Source organism: Ammodytes marinus (genome assembly GCF_949987685.1).
Source record: "Ammodytes marinus genome assembly, chromosome: 13".
Lineage (NCBI taxonomy): Eukaryota > Metazoa > Chordata > Actinopteri > Uranoscopiformes > Ammodytidae > Ammodytes > Ammodytes marinus.
The window spans coordinates 4,859,224-4,880,927 of NC_137217.1; positions in this window are offsets into that span (position 1 = coordinate 4,859,224).

Sequence of the window (21,704 nt, forward strand, 5' to 3'; positions counted from 1 at the left end):
TTTCCACAGCCTTACTGTGGAACAGTACTGGTTTTATTGCCAAATATTGAGAGCAAATATAGTTTTAATTAGGATTTTACATGATGTTAGTTTAATAAAATGGTCATAATATGAATGTATATAGATATGTACAGTAGCTTACTCAATGAATTATGAGATTGTGTTATTGGATGTTAGACAAATGTTTTTTAGAAAATAAATCACAATGTATACACTCCAAAAGAGTATGTACGTTAAGTATATTTTGAAAACTACTTTAAAAAAGGGCAGCGTCTGTTATGATAACTTCTCTATAAGCTATGCATGAGTACATAATGTAGGTCTACTGTGTATGCCAAATCTAATTTCAATACTGTAATATTTGCTTCGCACCACTCAAATATGTAAAGCCTGTACATACTGTAGATATGCTTTTTCTTCTAATGATCGGAAAACTTTTTGTCATAAAAGACATGTTAGTAACTAACATAGATGATAAAATACCCTCCAAAACTAAAGATCAGATCAAAAGTGTAATACTACATCTTGTGAGTAGGAATGTAACCATGTTATGAGCTTTTTATTTTTATGCTGAAAAATGGATGCTGATATATTTTTTATTAAAGAAAAGTGTCAACAATGGACATGTGGTCTCTCTGTCTGTGTGTGTGTGTGTGTGTGTGTGTGTGTGTGTGTGTGTGTGTGTAAACCGCATTTTATAAACGTTACAAAATAAATTTAAATTGCAAGTCACTCATGAACCAATACAATCAATAAAGGGCCATATACAGTTACAGTGAAAAACAGACCGGGAAGCTGTAAACCTACAATAAAACGATAACTGGGGAAACACTTTTGTGCATCATACACTGTACGATCAAGGCTGTTCAAAGTACTGCTTTCATTACTGCACCTAATCTGATACATAACAAGATCTAAAATAACCATATACACTCACACTGTTGCAGGAAGCCGGAGCAAAAACCTTTGAGTATAGGAAATAACTTTACATAACAGGCTCATATTGTCGGTCGGCTTTAGAGACATAGCCTGCGAAAGGATCAATCTAACTGACCCTGTGTTCCAATCCCCTACTATTTAGTGTACCAGAATTTTTTTTTAGGATGTCCCAATACATGCACGTCAACTGTAGTATGCTGAAAATACATAAATGCCCCACTAACTCCAATAGCATTTTGGACTATTTGTCTTTATTCTTGAAATTTCTCGACATAATGAAAAAAAAAGGCCTAAAATTATTTTTTTTCTCTCCTGTGGCCCTAAAACTCTTCTGTACTTTAGTATGTAGTATAGTAAAAAGAAAAGTATGTGATGGGAACGCAGGGATAGCCTGCACAAGGATCAATCCAACTGAGACTGTGGATGGAGGTGTTGTTTCTTTATTTATCTGTACACCTTGATGTTGGATAAAGCCAGAGTTAAAATCTGTATTTAATATTTTACAACATAGTAGTCGAAAGTTGAAAAAAAAACAGATTTTGAACAGAGCCTTTATTTCATTTTATCTATCATAAAAAATACTATGTACAGGTCTTTAAAATGCATTTTCAGCATGTTTTGCGAACAAAATGTATTTTGTAATCAGACAATAGACAACATATTAACTAATCCTTATGTAGTTACGTTCAGAAAAGTGCTTTAGAAGTCGAGATTTGTGGTTCAGAGTATTGGAGAAAAAAAACTGTTGAGATATTGGCTGTTAAAGATGGTTGTATAGGAGAGATATAAAGCTGCGGACAGACAAGGTTTTGTCAAAATAAACACCTAAATGTACATTATGGACATTTGATTTATACTAGAATGGAAAAAGATATTATTGGCACGATTGCCCAAAATCAAATTTTTTTTTTACCAGTGCTTGAAAATACAATGTTTTTGCCCGCTGTGTCTCACTTTAAGTGCAACATGTAAAGCAACATGTCATGTGTGACGCTGCAGTTTCTGCCGGACCATAAATAATATGGCAGCTCGGCCATAAATAAGACCTTTGAGCTTCTCATGCCATAGTATTCATTGACTTTGCATGACAAAGGTTTCAGATCATTGAGTTCAATTATGTCGTCATTGTTTTTGTTGCTTTTTGCATATTATGAAGACATACATTTTGTCAGAGCACTTTTAAAGCACAATACAGGTATATTTCTATGTTTGAGCTCTTTTAGCCTACTTTAAAGCCACTACGAGTAACATTTAAATATCTTTTAAACAGCCTCATGTTTCCTCTGATAATCATAAATTACCTTTAACAGCAAACGAGACCATCAGTGCAAAGAAAGACATTTTTACTTACTTACTTACTTACTGCCCTTTATGGATAGTGGCATGTAGGGCAGCAACAAAGGATCTCCACTCCTGTCTGTTTTGGGTGAGCTTTTGGATAGAACTCCAGGTCTGCTTCATGGCTTTCAGTTCTTTCTCCACTGTTCGACGCCAGGTCTCTTTGGGTCGTCCTCTCTTTCGAGTGCCTTCAGGTGTCCAGTGTAGGGCGGTTCTTGTAATGTAATCCTGTTCTTTTCGCATGATGTGTCCAATCCATCTCCACCGCCTTCTTGTAATAATGGTCTCTATACTTTCTTGGTTTGTCCGAGCAAGTAATTGCTGGTTGGAGATGGTGTTAGGCCAGAAGATACGTAAGATTATTCTGAGGCTTCTTGTGTGGAATGCAGAGATCTTGGAAAGGTCATTCTCCGTCATCCTCCAGCATTCAGAGTTGTATAGTAAGGTGGAGAGAACACAGCTCTGGTATAACTTGAGTTTGGTGTTGATGCTGTACTTCGTGGACTTCCACACATTGTTGATCATTCTGAATGTGTGTCTTGCCTTGTTGAGACGGCTTTTGATGTCATTGCCTGTTCCTCCATCATATCTTAAAGTGCTTCCCAAATATGAAAACTCTTCTGTTGTGGGTATATTTATTCCATTTATTTGTATAGGTGGAGGGTTTTGTGTGTTTAAGGTCATCACCTCTGTTTTCTTCAGGCTTATGTTCAGTCCTATTTGTTGTGCAAATCTGTTGACACGGGATGTTTTTTCTTGCATATGTTGGTGTGTGTGGGAAACCAGTGCCAAGTCGTCTGCAAAGTCTAGGTCTTCAAGAGTTGTAAATAGTGTCCATCTGATGCCCCTAGGTTGATCTTCAGTTGTTCTTCGCATCACCCAGTCTATGACGATATTGAAGAGTAATGCAGACATCACGCATCCTTGCCTCACTCCAGTCTTGACTTCAAAAGTGTGGTTGCTGTTTCCTACTTGGCATTGGTGTAAAAACCCTTTATGACGAGGATGATTTCTTGTGGAATCCCATACAAACGTAGAATGCGCCATAAACTGTCCCTGTGGATGCTGTCAAATGCTTTCTCGAAGTCTACAAAATTGATATACAGCTGTCTTTGCCATTCTGTGCACTGCTCTATGATGTTGCGCAGAGTTAAAATTTGGTCGGCACACCCTCTTCCTTTCCGAAACCCTGCTTGTTCTCTTCTGAGCTGCTTGTCTATTGCATCTGAAATTCTTTGTATGATGACTTTTGATAGTATTTTACTTGGAATTGAAAAGGGTAATTCCACAGCAGTTGTCGCAGCTTTTTAGGGAACCTTTCTTGGGTAACAAAGACGTTTTTATATAGTTTTTATTACTGCATTTGATCTGGTCGCACACCCAGTCCGATTTTCGGTTTGCGCATGCAGGCTTTTTGGTCACATATTCGTATTGGTCGCAGCTGTAACGGTTGGGTCTGGAGGACACAGGCGCGGAGACAGTATAAGTAAAAGAAGATTTATTTCAGGAGAAACCAGCAGGGTGTTAGGACCGTGATCCGGGGAGGGAAACTGGCTGGCATGGGGGTCCAGGGAGAGAGCAACGGGCAAGTCCAGGGGGCTGAGTGGAAGCAGGCTAGAGCAGGCAGGCAGGAGGGGTCCGAGGAGTAGTGCTGGAGAGCTAGGGCTGGAGCTGGTGGCTGGAGTCAGGCCGGGAGAACTGTGGCAGAGAAACAGGGGTTAACCAGGAAAAAGTGCAAAAAAGCAGAGCTGTAAACAGGTGAGCAAGAGAGAGAACTGACTGTGTGAAAACAGAAGCTACAATCTGGCAGTGTCTGGAAGGTAGGCCCGGGTATATGTAGAGCAGTAGATGATGATTGAAGGCAGCTGTGAATGTTGGTAATTGACTCCAGCACACCTGGCTCCACCCCAACAATTAGCTCAGCACAAAGACAAGGGTGAAAGGGAAAACACACACAAGGCTAAGGGGCCCAAGCGGGATTATGACAGCAGCAACACGATTTGAGAAGCCTATCCCTCCAGGTGAGGGAAGGGGAGCGGGAGCCTTGTTTGAGACAGTTATTTGTCGTCATAATGACTGATAACGGGGCTGAACCATCAAAGAAAAAAAAGAAAGTGCAATGAAGAAAAGCTAAAAGGGAGAGTGATAGACGGGCGGGAGGAGGGCTTTGCCAAGCAACGTGTAGCCTACACAATTTCACAGGAGCGAACTAGACTGCAGTGTTTACTCCTAAATGAGTGAGCGGTACTAAAACAAAGTTTACTTTGCTTCACCATCATCAGATGACCATTATTCATCTGAAATAGTCATTATTTACAACAACATAAACACATTACCTCATAGTGATCCATACAAACTACCGTCTCTCGTTCATTCGCTTTCTGTGAGGACACGGACTCTTTCAGCTCCGTGCGAGTGGTCAGTGAACCTGCATCAACTCATTGCAATCAGGTGTGTGTGGCACTGACTGGCATTAGTTGATGCAGAGTCACTTACCACTCTCACGGAGCCGAAAAGAGTCCGGTGCCCTCATACTTTCGTTTCAACACACGGACATGCATTAGGCTATACAGTATTGCGTCCTAATCATTTGACACTCGCACGACAGCTGACATCGTAAAAATACTACCGCTTTTGTCCAAAGGGGCCGCCAACTGACAAAGTTACTCGTAGTGGCTTTAAATCAGGTTCACTTCATTTTATCACCAACTTGCATATAGACACTTTCATTTCAGCACAGTAGCCTATTGGAGTTCCTGACATTATATTTATCTGGTTATTGAGTAAACAGGTCAATATGTACGATATGAGATGTACTATTGTAGCTGTGGACATGCATGATTTTAAATATTCAGTCCGTTTTATGTGTAAAATAAATAAATTATAAGATTTGTTTGCTAACATACTGTATTCACAGACTATTCAAGTTGTTAAGCTGCCCCCAAGTGACCAGAATAAATAAACCATGTCACTTTAGAAGAAATGCATTTACAGTCATATGAAAAAGTTTGGGAACCCCTCTCAGCCGGCATTATAATTGACTCTGCTTTCACAAAAAAAATATAAAAGTGGTATGTCTTTAATTTACCAGGAACAGCTAAGTACTGGGATGTTTTCCAAACAAAGATTTTTTGAAAAGCAGCATTTGGTTGTATGAAATAAAATAAAATGTGAAAAACTGGCTGTGCAAAAATATAGGAACCCTTGTGGTTTTGTTGATTTTAATGCCTGTAACAGCATGTAATACTGATGACTTTAAACACAAAGTTGGTTGGATTATGTTGTTAAGCCTTGAAACTCATAGAAATGTCTGTTTAATCATGAGAAAATGTATTTTAGGTGCCTAAATGCAAGTTGCACTTCTCTTTGACTATCTGCTGAAGTGAGACAGAATGGGATCATCAAAACAGCTCCCAAAAGATCTGAAAAACAAAGATTGTTCATTGTCATGGTTTAGGGGAAGGCTAAGAAGCTTTTCCAAAGGTTTCAATTATCAATTTTGACTGTAGGGAACGTTGTCAGGAAATGGAAGGACACAGGCACAGTGGCAGTTAAACCCAGGCATGGCATACCAAGAAAAAAACAGGAGCGGCATAGGTGAAGGATTGTGAGAATGGTTGCACACAACCCACAGATCACCTCCAAAGACCTGCAAGAACATCTGGCTGCAGATTGTGTATCTGTACATTGTTCAACAATTCAGCGCAATTTGCACCAAAACATCTGCTTTTTATAAAGACCAAATAACTTAATTTTTGTCTCATCAGTCCAAAGCATTTTCTTCCAATATGAAGCTGGCTTGTCTAAATGAGCTTTTGCATACTCCATGCAACTGTATCTGTGGCGTGGGCGCAGAAAGGGCTTCCTTCTCATCACCCGGCCATACAGATGTTTTGGTGCAAATTGCACTGAATTGTAGAACCATGTACAGATACACCATCTGCAGCCAGATGTTCTTGCAGGTCTTTGGAGGTGATCTTTGGGTTGTGTGCAACCATTCTCACAATCCGCCGCATATGCCGCTCTTGTACTTTTCTTGGTCTGCTAGACCTGGGTTTAACTGCAACTGTGCCTGTGTCCTTCCATTCCCTGACAACGTTCCTTACAGTAGAAATTGACAATTGAAACCTTTGGGAAAGCTTCTTGTAGCCTTCCCCTAAATCATGAAAATGAATAATCTTTGTTTTTAAGATCTTTTGGGAGCTGTTTTGATGATCACATTCTGTCTCACTTCTGCAGAGAGTCAAAGAGAAGTGGAACTTGCATTTAGGCACCTACAATACCTTTTATCATGATTAAACAGACCTTTATATGAGGTTCAAGGCTTAACAACATAATCCAACCAATTTTGTGTTTAAAGTCCTCAGTTTTACATACTGTTACATGCATTTAAATCAGCAAGACAACAAGGGTTCCCATATTTTTGCACAGCCAGTTTTTCACATTTTATTTAATTTCATAAAACTAAATACTGCTTTTCAAAAAATCTTTGTTTGGAAAACATCCCAGTACTTAGCTGTTCCTGGTAAATTAAAGACATACCACTTTTATCTTTTTTGTGTGAAAGCAGAGTCAATTATAATGCCGGCTGAGAGGGGTTCCCAAACTTTTTCATATGACTGTATATATACAGTATCTCACAAAAGTGAGTACACCCCTCATATTTCTTCAAATATTTCATTATATCTTTCCATGGGACAACACTGAAGAAATGACACTTTGATACAATGTAAAGTAGTCAGTGTAGAGTTTGTATAACAGTGTAAATGTACTGTCCCCTCAAAATAACTCGACACACAGCCATTAATGTCTAAACTGAAGGCAACAAAAGTGAGTACACCCCTAAGAAAAAATGTCCAAATTGGGCCCAAAGTGTCTATTTTGTGTGGCCACCATTATTTTCCAGCACTGCCTTAACCCTCTTGGGCATGGAGTTCACCAGAGCTTCACAGGTTCCCACTGGAATCCTCTTCCACTCATTCATGACAACATCACGGAGCTGGTCGATATTAGAGACCTTGCGCTCCTCCATCTCCCGTTTTAAGAAGCCCCAAAGATGCTCAATAGGGTTTAGGTCTGGAGACATGCTTGGCCAGTCCATCACCTTTACCCACAGCTTCTTTAGCAAGCCACTGGTCGTCTTGGAGGTTTGTTTGGGGTCGTTATCATGTTGCAATACTGCCCTGCAGCCCAGTTTAAGAAGGTTGAGTGCACGTTTTCAGCGTCATACCAAGAGGTTGGCTTTGGAAAATTGACGTATGAGTGCTGCCAGCATTGCTGCAGGGCTTGAAGGGGTGGGGGGTCAACCTGTCAGTGCTCAGACCATACGCCGCACTCTGCATCATACTGGTCTGCATGGCTGTCATCCCAGAAGGAAGCCTATTCTAAAGATGATGCAAAAGAAACCCCACAAAAAGTTTGCTGAAGACAAGCAGACTACGGACATGGATCACTGCAACCATGTCCTGTGGTCTGATGAGACCAAGATAAACTTATTTGGTTCAGATGGTGTTAAGAGTGTGTGGTAGCAACCAGGTGAGGAGTACAAAGACAAGTGTGTATTGCCTATAGTCAAGCATGGTGGTTGGAGTGTCATGGTCTGGGGCTGCATGAGTGCTGCCAGCACTGGGGATCTATAGTTCATTGAATACCAACATGTACTGTGACATACTGAAGCAGAGCATGATCCCCTCCCTTCGTAAACTGGGCCGCAGGACAGTACTGCAACACGATAACGACCCCAAACAAACCTCCAAGACGACCAGTGGCTTGCTAAAGAAGCTGTGGGTAAAGGTTATGGACTGGACAAGCATGTCCCCAGACCTAAACCCTATTGAGCATCTTTGGGGCTTCTTAAAATGGGAGATGGAGGAGCGCAAGGTCTCCAGTATCCACCAGCTCCGTGATGTTGTCATGAATGAGGGGAAGAGGATTCCAGTGGCAACCTGTGAAGCTCAGGTGAACTCCATGCCCAAGAGGGTTAAGGTAGTGCTGGAAAATAATGGTGGCCACACAAAATATTGACACTTTGGGCCCAATTTGGACATTTTAACTCAGGGGTGTACTCACTTTTGTAACCGGCAGTTTAGACATTAATGGCTGTGTGTCGAGTTATTTTGAGGGGACAGTAAATTTAGACTGCTATATAAGCTGTACACTGACTACTTTACATTATATCAAAGTGTCATTCCTTCAGTGTTGTCCCATGGAAAGATATAATGAAATATTTGAAGAAATGTGAGGGGTGTACTCACTTTTGTGAGATACTGTATATATATCAGTGATTCTTGAGAAGTGGGACAAAACAGGGTTCAATATTGAAAAAATACAAACCATATGTTTAGGTAAATTAAATAACATGTACGTATGTATCCAACATATACTAAGCTACTGAGCTAAGGTTTGACACAACCTCCCAGCTTTTGTCCTTTTTATCAAAATGGACTTTTTACCTTGCTTCTCCTTTTTAACATGGGCTTTTTAGCTTGCCATTCCTTATTTTGTGTCAACTCCGTCAGACACCAAAAAACACAAATAAATGTTCCCTCATTTTATGCTAGACCCATGAGATGTAATAGTGATCACAAATATTCACCAAAACTGATAGAGCCACAAAAAAATATTTTCAAAATGTATATGAATATAGGGGAGAGTGGCCTAAGTTGTGCATTTTGGAAGTTGTGCCACCCCTTGTTTCTAGAAAACTGTGGAAGAAATTGGAAATGTGACCACATATTTAAGAAGAGCCATCCATTTGACTCATCCTGTAAAGAAGGGAGACACAAGGAATAAGATATAAGCACAATTAAGCTCAAAAAACTGTGTTTTGCCTTTCAAAGTAAAATTTCCATGATCAAGGTTTTTTGATTATTGTGTCTGAACACTTATAGACAAGTTTGAAAACATTTGACACATGTTTTAGTGCTTTGGTATGCTACATTTTGAGTCTATACAGTTAGCACGATGTCAGCCCTAAATTGCTGCATCATGCTTATTATCCAAATTTCTGGGATTGGGGTGATTTGTGCCAAAGGGCCTAGGTGAGTTATAAGTAAGTAAGTAAGTAAAATGTATTTATAAAAGCACATTTATGACAGTTTGCACTGTCCAAAGTGCTGTACATTCATACATTCATTCAGTAGGTAAACAATGAAGGTAAAATAACAATAACCAAAATAAAAGACGTAAAGCCCATACATCCACATAAACACAGATAGTAGTGCAGAGGTAAGATAGTTAATGGGGAGGAAACACCAGGGTGTACATATGGGTTTTGAGCCTTGATTTAAAGGCAGAAATGTAGAGGGAATCACATTTGTCAGGTGGCATTTCTGAGAGTTGTGCCAGTGACATGGCTGTATACGCTGGTCACCAAAAGAAAGTGATTGTCTACAGTAGCTCAGAAGAGAGTGACATCTCAATTACACTTAACGACACCACTGATGAGAGTTCAGATGGCCAGAAAGATGATGATGGTGACTTTGTCATTGTGAGCTTTGCAGGTAAAACCATTAGATCTGCTAGCCTGGCTCCGCCCGCCTACCTACATCCGGCCAAATTTCATTTTACCTTCAGTAGTCAGTCTGGTGATGGGGTGTATTATTGGGATCCTGCTCGAACAGATTTCTGTGTGTCCAATCAGCGAGTGGCTGAGAACGATGACGTCGAAGTCGCGCTCCAGTTTCAATTGAATGCTGCGTTCCTTTATACTCGGAAGAAGGAGATTTCCGACTTGGTAGTTCCGAGTTCCGACCTGTCTGTGTTCCAGTGCATCTGCTCGCGAAAGTATGGATGCCGACAACCTTTCTCGTCCAAATAACTAAACGTTAGGCTCTAACAAGTTACCGTTGCCAGGTACTGGTAGATCCATAGACCACAATATAGTGAAGTCGGAAATTTCCGAGTTCCCTGTCCAACTGGAACGCACCGCCAGAAGCCGGCTCATGACACACGTGACGACCAAACGTTATGCAATTGGTTGGCTAATCCAGAGTGGCACTGGGCAGATCCAATAGTTTTAAACTTCAACAGACACCCGCCTCCAAGTGAGTGAACGTTTGCCAATTACAGCACTTCCAGACCTTCTGTACAAATGAAATGAAGTACGATGGTCTGGTTGGACCAGGCTATAGATCTGCTAGGCCTTGTTTAAGAAAATTGTCCTTCAATCTTTGTCAACTATTTACTTTAAATACACCTTAAATAAGTGATTGTCTAATGGATTTGTCTTGCATTACAGTTTATGAGATATATAGCAATGGCACAATTTACCCCATGGTATTCTCTCCAACCGCACAACTTACACCACACCGGGGGCAAGTTGTGCAACAAGACAACTTTTTTTCCGAAAGCTATATTTCTTCAACAGTTTATTCCAGATCCAAAGTTTTTATTGCCAGGGATGCACAACACCCTGAAATATATGTACATATTTGAGTTGGAGACTTTACTGTCAAGGCCTTACTTTAAAGTCACTTTGAGTGAAAAGTTGCACAACTTAGGCCACTCTCCCCTACATGTTTTTGATATCTGACGGTGTTGACATATTTAACGTTTCTTAAACAGAACAAATAGAGTTTTTCTAGTAGCAGTTTGGTTTTTCTGTTGATGATAGGTGCTAGTATGAACTACTTCAGGAAAATAAAATTATCGAAACATTTCATATAACTTCTTCAGAAATTGTAAGTCGGTGTTGACGTATCATGGTTGTGACGCAGGACTTTCAAGATTTGTAATGTAAAATATTCTAAAACTACAACACTAATCAGAGCCTGTCTGACTCTAATGTACTCTGCATAGATAGCTTGTGACAATAGGTCCTTCACGGAGACAGCTGCCCCTCATATTGCCTGATTTTATTACATTTTAATGAAATGTCTGACGCTGGTGACAAAAAGTGTACCCCCACTTAGAAACCTTATAAAACATGAATGTGTTGTAGAATTTTTTTTTATTGATATGAGAGATTATTTAGTGTTGCCTTTGATGAAAAAAGCTCTTTTTAATAATTAAAGTACATTTTTAATAGGTTTTATTGCATATGAAAGATTGAAACCTTCTCTGTGGACACACTGTTTTTGACGTCATGAGAAGATAACAAGTGTCATAAATTTGACATAATAATAATAAAATTAAATTTAAGGGGAAAATTGTGCTCCAGACATTCTATTCTTAATCCCTAATATCTACAATTTTAAATATTTGTATTTTTAAAGATAACAGCAGTTACATTTTGTCCCGGTTCTCAAGAATCACTGATATATTGCTAGGCAGATCAGTGCAATGGCAATGTTAACAATATTGGAATTTTTTTAAATGAATTGAAATTTGAAAAATATACATGGGGTACAGCAACAATGTTAATGGACTTTTTTCAGCGAAGGGGTGTGGGTTATTTCTGAGAGTTAAACTGTGGCTGTGTCTTGATTCAGGGGTTGCGGTCTTGGAACCGGCCTCGTAGGCTGCATTTGAAGACCGATTGCGTCATAGCGGCGCGCAAAGGCTGTCCCATTTGCAAGGCTCCTTGCAAGGCTCCTCATATGCGGTCGTGAAATGCAGCCTTCGTTTCACGGTTTTGAAGCAGTTTTGAAGGCTGCATCAGATGTATCCTTCGTGGCCCAACATATCCCAAGATTCATTGCGTTTTTTTCAGAGATTGCATAAAATAAAATAAAAAATAACAAAACAGCAACGTGTTGCTCCATCTTCTTAACTTTTATCTTCCTTTCTTTTTTTCTTGTACTTTTTTTTCTTTTCGTCTGGTAGACAACTTATTTTTCTTTTTTCCTCCGCTGACAGGGCTGTCTCCGTTGGCAGCAATCAGGGTTGCTAGGCAGCACAGGAGCGGCGAGTCGTCACGCAAGGTAACGGCTTGTTACGTAAACCGGAAATGCTCGTAAACGGAGACCTGCGGAGACCGTCTCGTTTAACAAGGCTCGTTGGCCTTAAAACCGGCCTTAAAATCGGCCTTCATAGGCTATAGCCTTCATAGACCGCGAGACTGCGTCCTACCAAGTGCGTGGTCTCTGAATCAAGACACAGCCAGTGACAGCTTGGGGAAAGAAGCTGTCTTTGTGTCGGCTGGTTTTGGCAGGCAGTGCTCTTTATCGCCTACCAGAGGGAGGGAGGTTGAATAGAGTGTGTCCAGGATGTGAGGGGTCTGCAGAGAATTTTACTGCCCTTTTCCTGACCCTGGACCGTTACAGGTCCTGGATGGAGGGGAGGTCAGCTCCAATGATCCTCTCTGCTGTCCAAATTGTCCATTGGAGTCTGTCCCTGTCCCGTTTGGTGGCTGACCCACACCAGACAGTGATGGAGGTGCAGATGACAGACTGAATGATGGCGGACAGCAGATCTTTAGGCAGATTAAACTTCCTTAGTTGTCGCAGGAAGCATAACCTCTGCTGGGCCTTTTTCTGGACACAGTCGATGTGGGGATACCATTTGAGGTCCTGTGAAATGGTTGTTCCTAGGAACCTAAAAGAATCCAGTGTGGACGCTGTGTCGTTCTGGGTGGTGAGGAGTGTGTGTGTGGGGGGGACTTCTCCTAAAATCCACTGTCATCACTGTCAAGAGTTGAACAAATTGTGTTGACTTCCCTGGATATGTTATTTTTGTGATTTTTTTTTTAAAGGGGACATATTATGCTAAATATCGGTTTTGAATGTGTATTTCCAAGGTCTACTAGAAAAGGTTTTCATGGTTTATTGTTCAAAAAACCCATTAGTTTTCTACCATTGCCCATTTCTTCATCGCCTTTTCCAGCCTTTTCTGCTCTCTATCTTAAAAGGTTGGTTTTGACATCGCAAAAAGCCTAGTCTGCTCTGACTGGTAAGATCTACATGGGTGTGCATGCACCGTCCTGCTCATTTACTCTACCTACCTACATGGGCGTGGCACTGGCCGGCTGTCAGTTTTGTTTACTTTTGACCAATGCAGCATGGAGATCGATGTTACCATGTTTAGCTTCATTTCTACAGCAAATGTCAGCACACTTACCACTTCTAAACCAAAAGCTTTACAACTGAACCTGGTCAGGCAGGAGTCTGAGCTGAAAACTGTGAAAATTACATCAAGATTTCTGGTTTCCCTGACATTATCCTCAGGTAAATACAGTTTAAATATGTCAGTCAATAACAGAATATGAGCTAAGTATTTATGCATACATTCTCTAAACTTGTAACATACAACGTTTTAGGTCCTCAATGACATCCATTTAAACACAGACAGTGGCAAAAGTTCTGTCTTAGTTTTACTGGATCTCAGTGCCGCTTTTGACACAGTTGACCACAACATATTACTAGATCGACTAGCAAACTGGGTTGGACTTTCTGGAACTGTACTAAACTGGTTTGAATCCTACTTAAAGGACAGAGACTACTATGTGTCAATAGGCAATTTCACATCTGAGCGGGCAGATATTGAATGCGGGGTCCCCCAAGGTTCCATTCTTGGGCCTCTTCTGTTTAACATCTACATGCTCCCACTAGCTCAGATTATGAATAAGAACAAATTATGCTACCATAATTATGCAGACGACACACAGATTTACATAACCATATCACCAGGAGACTACAGTCCGATACAAGCACTGAGTGCATTGAACAAATCAATGACTGGATGTGCCAACATTTCCTTCAATTAAACAACGACGACACTGAAGTAATTGTCTTTGGTGCCAAAGATGAACAATTAAAAGTCAGCGCACAGCTTACATCTGTAATGTTAGAAACCACACACCAAGCCAGAAATCTTGGTGTTGTCGTAGACTCCGACTTGAATTTCAAGAAACAGATTAAAGAGGACCTATTATACTTTTCGACTTTTATGACCTATAAACGTTGTTATAATGATTTATAGTCATGTTTAACCATACTAGCGTATCAAATAATTACGTACATGCATTTAGACGTATTCCCTGCTGACCGTCTGGGGTGGCTGTGCAGAGTGCTTAACACTAGGGCAGCCGGTCGAGAATTCACTTGTTCAAATCGGTTCAAATTTCCTGCCATCATGTTCCCGGATTTTTCCATGTATGGTAATGCTGCAACGTGGTAGCGCGCTCCGGCCATGCCCCCACCTTCCTGCTCTCAAATCTGCCCGCGTGCTTCTGAAAGTGTTCCGGAAGGAAGGTAACCAATCACAACGGAGTGGGGTTTGCAGGGGGTGGGCGGAGATGGCCGAAGCACAGTGTTGACAGGGCATGCTGAATCGCCCAGATGAGAGGAAGTGTTTCCCGAAAATCTACATAGTTTTTTGTGATGTGATTCGTCTCACGTTGCTCTATAGCAGTTTTTAACAAGAAATTAAGACCAGAAAAGTAGTATAATAGGAGATCTTTAAATCAATTAATAAGTCAGCCTACTACCACCTTAAAAACATATCAAGAATTAAAGGGCTTATGTCTCAGCAAGATTTAGAAAAACTTGTCCATGCATTTATCTTTAGTAGACTTGACTACTGTAAAGGTGCGAGCACACTACAAGCGTTACCCGCGTAAGATTTACGTGCGTAACGCAGCTAAAATGTTGCTTGATCATTTTGTGTCAAAAATTATTCTACGCGCGTAACGTGCCTAGTCTCCCTCCCGATACTGTATTTCCCCTAATCAACCATGGCTGCGATCAGACCCGACCCGACACAACAGCGTGCATGTCCGCACAAAAACAACAACAACACGGGCAACAACTGTGCCAAAAGACAAACTGAACAGCACAAATAGCCTAGCATTAAAACAGCATTGCATATTCACGGCAGCTACATAACAAACACAGTTACAGCAGCATCGGTGCACGGCGGCGCAACATAAATAGTCAGCTGCAGATATGACTTGACCCCAAAAAAATTCTAACAAAAGGTTTTTCAGTGGATTACAGTAGTATCAGATGTACTTAAAAACATACTAAAAGTCTACCAAAATCTGACCACTAGAAAGGCCCCATTTTCAAAATTTCCAAAATGGCGGCCGTCAGGTCCTTAAAATGAACATTCCGTTCCTTTGTTTTCTTCCTAGAACAGGAATACTGGTGCCCGATACATGTTTTGGCCATGAAATATTCTAATTAGCATATTTGAACAAAGTGAATAAAAGTACAGTTATATATTAAAGGAATTGGTAAGAAGCATAATTATGCAAAAAATAAGGACAATTTCCCTTAAGTAATTCCATATTTCTCCTTTCTCATATCGTTTTGCCTAGCGTTGGTGGTTTCTGTGGTTCATAACCATTCTCTCTACATGTCCTCTCCTCTTTGCCCCATTTCCACTCTGTCTCTCCAATCTTGGGCCTCTACTCCGCGGCCCAGCATAGTAGAGGAGAAGAATGAGTAGGTCTGTATCCTCCCCTATCAAGGTTGTGGGCTGATGTTCTGAGGCCTTGACTGCAGCTTTGACAATGTCCACGTCTGCATCACCTAATGCATTGATAACAGTGCAGCCCTTCTTCTCCAGCTCCACTGTCATAAGATTGATAAGTCCTTGTTTGTTGCAAGATCTTGAAAGGAAATCATCCTTTCTTCCCACAAACTCAGTCTCTGCATTGAAGTTAACAATAGGGTGAGTGTTTTCACCACGTCTGTGATGCGTATTGTCTTTGATGGAAGGACCTTCGCTATAACCATCAAAAACAACGGTTGCTTTATCATAATGGCGTATGGTAAAGTCTGCATATGAATGTGCAATGGCACCGTAACTCACACCCTTTTTCCATGCCAAGCGGTGAACCAGGGAGCCACCATCAAGGACATAATGCTCACTTGGTGGGATGGAATCCAGGATAGTTTTGTTTGTTGTTTGGTTCTTGCTTGAAAATTCAGTGACTGCCTGTGCTAGTTGGGGCTTGTTGGCTTTACGGAAGATTTCCTTGCCTTTGAACAGGGCTGCAGGAAATGAGCACAGCTCGTAGCTCATTACGTCTTCCAGTGAAAACTGTCCAGTTTTCGACATGATCAGGAAGCGTTGGAACAGCAGAGCAGGATCAATGGTTCGGTCTTGGGCAACTTTGATGGTGGAGTCATCTGTAAGTGTTTTTGCCCGGTCTTTCCGTTTGAAGGATATTCCAAAAACGGGTTTTCCAATGATCTTTTCAATGATCTCTTTGCCAACAGTCTCAAACTCATGCACATTCACCTCCTCTTTTGCAACAACACCAGTTACAATATTTCTCAGAGATGGGTCTGGGGAGAATGGTGTGCAAATGCTAAGCTTTTCCTTGATCTTTTCTAAATCAGAGTGATCTCTTTTCATCCTTGCTTCTGAGGATTCTCGGTGCTGCTCGCTGGTCGTGTAGGTGAGGTCATTGAATTCCTGTATGGCGTTGTTGTATTCAGATGTTATGGGTATAGACATGGTCCACAATGCTCGCATTTCTTCAGTCATTCCACTTCCATGGGTCAAGCCTCCACTGCTTTTCAAGGATCGCATCAATGTCTGCTCGATGACGAGGTCAGAGCTAAGGCCGGCCCAGTACTGGTTGCTGCGGTGTATCACATGGAAGCCCCTGGAAAACTTGTCATGTACATCAGGGTGTTTTGTTTCGAGTTGACACATTTCTTGGAGGTAGAAATATGCCGATTTCAGGTAGTTGTAGTGCCCAGCGGCAGCAAATGTTGGCAGACAGTCCAACATTGTGCACAAGTGCATCTTCCAAGATCCGGTACGATCTGCTTTGATCAGAGCTCGGGCTGTCTGCAGCATCTTCTGATAGTTTACCCACAGTCGGCTGGTTTTTGACCTTGTGCTAAGGTCTGCCCTCTTCGTGACCACCTTTTCCTTGATTTGGTTTAGGATATCTGATGCTGCAGCACTCTCCAAAGTTGTTTCTTTCGTTACCATGGATGAGTACATCTCTTCAGCTTGGTTCACCAATGACTCAAACTGTGAGTCATCCTCCTGCAGCTCTGACACAACTAGGTGATTAAGACCTCTGTCCACCAGCAAATGTCCACGAAAAGCTCTTTGCACTGACTTTCCAGTCATCATGTGCTGGACGGCATTTGATCCATAGACAACTTTCATAATGTCCCTCAGTCCTGTGCCTTCCATCAGTGTGCCTATTGCACCAAGTAGGTTCATAAAAGTATGGAAACCTCCAAGCATTAAGACTATGTTTTTTAGGGGACTAAAGATGGTCATAGAAAATGCATTTCCTGCTGAAAATGCGTGTGAATGCTGAAACAGCTTACGCTAAACTGGATAGCTGAGTATAAAGATTTTAAAAAGTTTATGAAGGTCATAATTGTATAAAAGGAGTTTAAAAGGAGTTGAAAAGTTGAATATATAGAGGTTTGAATAATATTTATTTCTGAAATTATGAATACGTTGAAAGACATGGATAAAACACTTAAAACTGTGAAATAGTAATTGAATAGACTTGGAGCTAAAGTACATTGATGGCTTGATGGAGGGCTCGTCTGAGGACGACCTAGAGAGAGAATGTATATGAATCAGCTAAAGGAGTATGAAGATGTGGAAAAGTAAGAAATAGTCTAAAGTATGAACGGTAGTGAATTGTTGAACTCTAATTAAAACAATGTGAAATATTTAAACATTTCTAGATAAAATTATTATTGAAAGACATGAAAATTTTTTTCATGTGTGAAATAGGCCTTCAAAGAGCAGAGTGTTTACCCCATTTCAACTTTGTCTCTCCAAACTGTCTAATAAAGCGGAAAAAAGAAGAAAAAAAATCTAGAAAAAAAGTGAAATTGCCCTTTAATGGGCAGAGTGAGTCATCAAGGTGAGTGTATGTCTTATTGAGGGTCTGTGATCAGGCAGAAATCCCACCTTTTAGAGGCCTCAGAGAGGTCATTTCATCCGAAACTTCACCTCAAACCGCTGCCTCTAACTAAAAGACAGTGAGTCTAACTGACAAAATTATTTTATTGTTAGAACCAGAAGAATCTGATGAAGACACAGTGTGAAGATTATGTCTGTAATGCGAAGAATATGAGAACCAGAGCATTTTAAATGTGTGGTACAGTCTGCCTTTCTCCAGAAATGTCATGTCTCAGTTATCAAGGCGGCAGTTGGTTGGACACCATTTAGCTTGGAAGCCCAAACCTCCCATTGTGTAGGTCCGATTGCTTCAGTAGTCACATCTATGCGACCGGCAGAATATGTCCTACATTTTGATGGAAAAATTATCCATGTAGGGTTTAATTTGTAGGAGTGAGAGGCAGTCATATCATAGGTTTTGGTGTATTTTTACACCAGTTCTACACTGTAACAGTTGGTTCCCCCACTCTGCCTCTGAACATTCCGTCCCATCCGGATCCCATTATAAATTTAGAAAGAGGTTGAAAAAAGCTTAAAACTAAAACAATGTCCATCTTGAAAATGACACCTTTCTAGTGGTCAAATTTTGGTAGACTTTCAGTATGTTATTAAGGACACCTAGTACTACATAAAACAGCTGAAAAACCTTTTGTTAGAATTTGTTTAGGGTTAGGTGTTTTTTTTCCATATATGCAGCCGCCTAAAAGGCAAGTAGCCAACATTACCCTACCTGGCTGTGACAGGGGACCGTGGCTGGCGTAGATCAACACCGGTGCTTCGCTGTACTTGTTGTGAAAGTCCCCCGGACATAGCCGTCATGTTTGGGTTCATAATATGAGGCGCTAGCCGCCCACACACAACCGGGTGAGTTAACTAATGCTATACGGCGCTAACTTGTTTTATCGGCTAAAGTACAGCCGCACATATTCACTGAATTAACCAGGAAGTCCATTCTCCTGGTTTACTCTCCCCACGTCTTCTATTCCCGAGCTGCTGTCATACAGCACCGGGCCGCCTGCAATACATTTTCCTCCTCGGTGTCTCTCATCAGCCTCTGTGTACAGTACACTGTTCTCCGACCGTGCCAATGTATGTGACGTCGGGTCAAGCCCAACGCTGATTGGCCAACGCGGCTAGTCGTCACGCGTAGGAGCGTAAAAAGTTAAATTTTTTTAACTCCGCGCGTAGCTGCGTATATACGCGGCTCATACGCGGCTAAAATGTTGCTTTAGCACGAGTGACGCATCTACGCGCCATGTACGCGCGTAAACCAATGGTTCCCTATGGAAAAATAGCCGATTTTATACGCGTCTGTACGCGTGTAACGCGTGTAGTGTGTTCGCACCTTAACAGTGTCCTTGCAGGCCTTCCAAAACAATCTATCAGACAGCTTCAGCTAATTCAGAACGCTGCTGCTCGAGTCCTCACTAGGACCAAAAAAGTGGATCACATTACCCCAGTTCTGAGGTGTTTACACTGGCTTCCTGTCACTCAAAGAATTGATTTAAAAATACTGATGTTGGTTTATAAAGCCCTAAATGGTTTAGGGCTTTATAAACATTACTGATCTGCTGATACGTTATGAACCGTCCAGAGCCCTTAGGTCGTCTGGGACAGGTCTACTTACAGTCCCCAGAGTTAGGACTAAACAAGGAGAAGCAGCTTTTAGTTTTTATGCACCAAATATCTGGAACAAACTCCCAGAAAACTTGAGGTCTGCTGCAACTCTCAGTTCTTTTAAATTCGAGTCTGAAGACTTTTCTGTTTCCATTTTAACCTGCAATTTTTATTTTATTTACTTATTTTCATTTGCTTTTAAATGTTTTCTAATGTGTTTTATGTATTTTAATCTTGCCCCTGTAAAGCACTTTGAATGGACTTGTGTCTGAATTGTGCTATATAAATAAACTTGCCTTGCCTTGCCTTGCCTATGTTTGTCTCTACAGGTTAAACTGGGGAATGATCTACAACCCAGTGGAGTGAAAAGCTTTGGTTGTGAAGCGATGCTGAGGTAACGATGCATGTAGGCCTACAGTAACCATTATGAGGAAGGAAAGGAATGTATCATGTCAAGATTCACTGGAAAGGCATTATCTTTTGTAAAAATGTATTGTTGAAATAATTACAGTCAGAGCTGCAAATTATCTGATACCCTTTCAATATCTAGTAAATAATGTATCATTTGTATTGTGATCACTCATTTATAATAAAGTTTTACTGTTAAAAAAATTATTGTGTTGCTTACTGTCACTGTTTGCTACCTGTAGTAAAGGATTACTTGAAATTCACTTTTTCATAGTCAGGATGTTGGACAAGTTTTCTGACCGATCTACATGCATAGACTTATACATTTATCTCTCGGAAGATTTTTTTTTTATAAAACAGTATCATAACATTTAAAAAAAGACCAACACCATCCTTAAAAATAAAGCTGTTTATTCAAGTGAAATGGAAATATAAAGTGTACATAATTCAAACAGAATTGGCAAGCCCTCGCCTTTGTCAGACGGAAACAGGAAGTTTGTTCAGTCTTTATTTCTCACCATTAAATAAAATTCCACCGCAATTATATTTTAAACACTAATATATAAATTCGGTAACGATAAGAACCTTGTAGATTTTTTTAGGCCTGTTTTGCTATCACTTTACCTTCAAGTCTAAGTTATTTTATGCTTAACCTGTACACAGAACATTTCAGAAAGGATATTGATGATAATCTTATACAAAGCATTGACCTGAAACATTCTTTAGCCTACATTCATAATAATATACGCAACGCATGTGAGGATAAAATGTAGTATTGAATAAAAACAAACTCACTCCCATGCTTCTTTGGCTGCATAGTTTATTTTTTGCATATTAACTGCATATTCTAAATTTTACCAGCTCAGTATGTAGGCTAGTGGAAAAACAGGTGGGTGTTTGATCCGCTGTTTAATTATCCTTTTAGTTTACATGCACAGCAGCATACAAAACCAGGGAAAAGAACAATAGTGTGCTAAGGCATGTATTCCACTTGTCATGATACGTTAATCTGCCATTACGACCCGCAAATCGCGTCAGTTAATTAGCGTGAATAAATTATAATGCACTGCAAGGGTGGTCATAAATAAGAAAAGTCATGCATAGACGCTCCAGCTGACTGACGTCACTGCCGCTATTACTACCCCTCGTCGGCTTTAAATAACAGTAGGCTAACACAAATCTTACTAACAATATAAGGAAACAATAATCACTGTCCCTTATTAACTTGTGGGCATTTTCTTCATCTGCTTCGTTTGATCTTTTATCCACGGTCCTGAAAATACACTAAAGGTAGACAAGTGGCATAGTCAATTCAACAAGTGTAAAACAACATGTTCGTTCCGATATGCTAAATTGTAGGCTACCCTCCGGTTCCGTCATTTAGGGCTTTGCATAAAAAGAATTAATAAAATGTCTGTTTGAGGTAAGAGAACGTTTCATTTATAATTCGGGAAACACACTCTATGGAACTCTCATTTGTAGGTTTGGCTCTTCAATTCCGGACATAATTGATTGGCGGACACCTGTGTTAAACGTAGGGCTAAGCCTCCATCGATGCAGACTCGGTGATCGAGGGCTTTATAACCCACTTACACTCGAGGCTTGGTGGTTTGGGACGGCACTCAATA